This window comes from Pteropus alecto, unplaced genomic scaffold, assembly GCF_000325575.1.
Source record: "Pteropus alecto unplaced genomic scaffold, ASM32557v1 scaffold3, whole genome shotgun sequence".
In the NCBI taxonomy this organism is placed as follows: domain Eukaryota; kingdom Metazoa; phylum Chordata; class Mammalia; order Chiroptera; family Pteropodidae; genus Pteropus; species Pteropus alecto.
In genome coordinates, this window is record NW_006442484.1 from 56147963 (window position 1) to 56152556 (window position 4594).

Below are 4594 nucleotides of genomic sequence, written 5' to 3' on the forward strand. Positions count from 1 at the left end.
TTTTCCTGTGCAGAAACCCTGCTGGAAAAATATTTTCCCTTAGTCATCGTTCTGAAAATCATCTCTCTCAGGGATGCTTGTTATTTAAAATTAAATGGAATTGGCATTTGCAAATTTTTTAATAATTTAGCTGGACTTGTTTCAGTGATTACATAATGGTTGCAAATGGGTCAAGGCGCTGTCACGTCGAGGAGCTACTAAATGCTTTCGTGAGTGTGGCCATTGTTCACCTGCCTCTCCCACCCTCGTCTTCTGCTTCCACCCACATGGCTGCTACCCCACTTCCGCACTGGAAGCTCCTCAAGAGACTACTTTTTATTCATCTTACTCCCCAGTGTGGTCTCTAACATACAGTGTACAATGCATCATGTGTGATTGCATGGAACACTGATCTGGGGAGCCAGGCATGTGGGAAGGTAGAGAGTGCTATGATAGTTCAGTGACTTCTCAGCAAACAAAGCTCCTTTAGAACAAAGTCAAAACATTATAACAACAGCTTTACAAATTTCTAGATGCACAGCCGCCATCATTGTCGATGTGTACAACAAAAATCTTACACGCAGCTAATGTCTGTCAAATATTGGAAACCAACTCTGGGCAAAATCTAAAGTTATGTTTTCTATATTTCTTCTTTTTATCTTTTTTCTTTTAACCTCGCTTTTTTTTTAGCAACCTTCCCAATCATCTTTCCCTTTTCCATGTTCAAATCTCTCCTACCCTTTTCACTCTTCCTCTTATCAAAACAGAAAAAGACCTCATTTTAATCATTTTTACTTATAAATTAATCAACTGATTATAATTTAGGATTAGTGAATTTCATTTGGTTTTCTTCTCTATTATAAAATGAAAGAATGTATCGCACTCTGAAAGGTAATCCAGGTATGAGTAAGCAGATGTGGACAGTCCTTCTGTCCATCTACAGGTGCCTCCATCCTTCTCTCCCTACCTTTCTTCTTTCTTTCTCGGGGAGTGCATGGGAAAGGGGCACTGACAGGGTCACTCTGAAGACCAATCCTAACGGTGCGGCGATTTTAATCCTTTGAGAATGACTAGAGGGGATCAAATGGAAAAGATGGTCATGGTCTTCGTCCTACCCCACCACCTACTTCTGGGACCAGAACAGGGCTTGCAGATCTTGACAATCCATTTCTCTACGGATGGCAAGTCCACCTTTGCCTTACTTTAGGCACTTTAGGCAAACAGTCTCTTCCCTGGCTTCTTTTTCTTTCTTTCGAACACAAGACAGAGTTCTCTTTTAACTTTAACTCAACCCTTTCCATCCATGAGCTTTAACAAAAATAAGCATGTGCCTACTCAATTAGTCTAGCACTATTACGAGTTTGCAAACATTATTGCTAATCTGAATACAACCATGCAAAAACCTGGTTAATATTGTTTCCATTTTACATGTGAGATTCAAAAAGGCTAGGTAACATCCTCAAGGTCACATAACACTAAGTGGCCAAGTCAGGAAGCTTAGGTCTCTCCAATTCCAAAGCTCATGTCAACTGTACCACCCTGCCTTCCAGGCGGATTTTAATGTCATCTGGCAGTCTGGCATTCATTTTTTGAAAAAAATGGATTATATTTTTATTCTGCTGCCTCCCTAACCTGACATTTTGGATCACATTCTCATGCTTCCTATATTATTTTTGCCTCCACCTGAATGTCTCTTGGGCACTTCATATTCCATGTGTTCAAAACTAAATGCAACCTACAACCAAGATGACTCTACCTAGCAAAGCTACCATTTAGAATCGCAGGACAGATGAAGAGCTTCCCAGAGAAGAAAAAGAGTTCATCACCACCAAACCAGTATGACAAGAAATGTCAAAGGGACTTCTTTAAGAAGAAGAAAAAAAAAGATCAAAAATATGAATAATAAAATGGCAATAATTACATATCTATCAACAATTACTTTAAATGTAAATGAATTAAATGTTCCAATCAAAAGAGAGGGTGGATAAATGGATAAGGAAACAAGACCCTTACATATGCTGCCTATAAGGGACTCACTTCAGATCAAAAGAAACACACAGGCTGAAAGTAATGGAAAAAGATATTTCATAAAATAGAAACAAACAAACAAAAAAGCTGAGTTAGCAATACTAATACCAGACGAAATAGACTTTAAAACAAAGACTATAACAAGAGACAAAGAAGGACCCAGTAATCCCACTTCTGGGTATTTATCCGAAGAGACTCAAAACATTACTTCGAAGGGACATGTAAATCAACGTCTGTTGCAGTATTATTTATGATAGTCAAGGTATGGAGGCAACCTGGGTGTCCATTAATGAATGAATGGATAAAGAAGAAGTGCTACATATATGCAATGGACTATTGACTATAAAAAAGTGAAATCTTGCCATCTGCAACAACATGGATGGATCTACAGGGTATTGGGCTGAGTGGAGTAAGTCAGACAGAGAAAGACAAATGCCATATGATTTCACTCACATGTGGAATCTAAAGAACAAAATAAACGAACAAACAAAACAGAAACAAACTCATGGATACGGAGAACGTCTTGATGGTTGCCAGCTGGGAGGGGGTTGGGATGAAAAAAGGGAAGGGATTAAAAAGTACAAATTGGTAGTTACGAAATAGTCATGGGGATGTAAAGTATAGCATAAGGAATATAGTCAAGAATATTGTAATAACTATGTATGGTATCAGATTAGTACTAGATTTATTGGGATGATCACTTTGTAAGTTATATAAATGTCTAATCACCATGTTGTACACCTGCAACTAATATTGCATGCCAATAGTATTTGAAAAAAACTGAAAGCAAACGGCTCCTATGTTTCTAGTCTTTAATTCAATCAAGTTAGGTGCTTAAATTAGAAAACTAGGACTCGAGTTTTCTCTTTTTCTCACTCTCTTTTTTAAAATTGGTCACCAAGTCCTAAACTCTCATTTTCATTTCTAATTGTTCTCTCATTTGAACTTCCATATTGCCATCAAAACAATTTTTTTTTCTAAAATACATATTTAATTACGTTACTCTCTTGCTTATAAATTCATAGGATAAGGTCAGAATTCCTTAGGATGACACAGACAACCCTTTACAATCTGTCCTCATTCCCATCCAACAATTCTCTGCCACAACTTGAATCCCTGGCCCATGCCCAGCCCACTAGGTCCTCTGATTCTATGCTTTTGCACTTGCTGAACTGTCATTTTCTTTTTCCATGTGTCCATCCCCTATTCACACAACAAAACCAAGTTCAAATGTCAGTTGCACTGTAAAACCCCCTCTGACTACTCTGGAAAACTTGGTCCCTCTGCACTTACACAGCTGTCAGTACATATCCTGATTATGAGAACACATACTAGTGTGCTGGGAGTATCTGCTGATGGTGTATCTCTCACCCTACTAGAGTGAGAACTCTAAATGGGCAAAGATCTAGTATCTTCTCTGCTTGGAACTCAGACATCTTGCACTGTTGCTGGTACATGATAGATCTTTAATAAATATTGTTGGGCTGAATCTAACTGAAGTGTATCTGAGGAACAAGAGTTTCATAGTGGTTGTCTTCTAGACTTGTGCTTGTGATTTAAATACCTACTCACAAGTAAACTGAAGCCTGAGCAAAAGCAGCAAGATTTCAGAGTTTGTCTTTGCTGTCTGTGACCTCTTCTTTTAGTTCTTTTTTCCTACAGGTAACAGCCCTTCTCCTGATTTTAGACTCTCGGTGACCTCCTATATTTTTGGTCTGTCCCTTTCCCCAAATCAGGAAGGATATAGAATCATCACTTGTATCCTAACTGAAACTCCCAGCTCTGAGGCACACTAGTTGGGATCCTGGGCAAGTTCTTAACCTGTCTGCCATTGTTTCCTCATTTATAACATGGAGATGATAATACCTACCTCCTAGGATTGCAATAGATATTTAACAAGAAACTAAGTAAAACATTAGTACGATCCCAGGTATATAATAATGGCTCAATTAATGTTGAAAGAAAATTGCCTTGTTTATAATGATATTCTAATTCTTCCCAATGCATTTACTTTAAAAAATTGTTATTTAATTGTGAAATGAATTCTCTCTTCTTAAAGAAACCTATTTGTTCAACTAATATCTATTGATAACTTCCATGGTGCCTTACTTCACACTTGGGAACACAGGAAGAAAGAATATCACAGCACTGGGGAGAGGGATTTCCCACCTCTGTGATAAGGTCAGCAGCATTGGGGGCTTACACACAAAGCATTTCCAGAGTTCAGAGGAAGGCATCCAGCACAGCCTAGTGACAGGTGCTGAGGGCATATTTCCCAAAGAAGGGATCCTGGGCTGGAATCAGTCAGAGGAGAGCAAGCTTGTCAGAGGAAACATGAGCAAAGGGACAGAAGATAGACAGGGTTTGATAGAAGAGGATAAATGACAAGTCATTTGGTTGGTTCAGGTGTAGCTTGGGTGTGTTAGGAGGGGGTAAATTAGAAAGATGAGGCTAAAAAGATAAGCAGGTGGCCAAATGCTCCACGGCAATAGCAAGTGGGTGGGAAGGTGTGGGCTGGAGTTCTTCTAGCCCAGTAAATCTCAACCGTGTTTGCACATTGGAATGCCCGAGAGCTTTAAAAACTGCT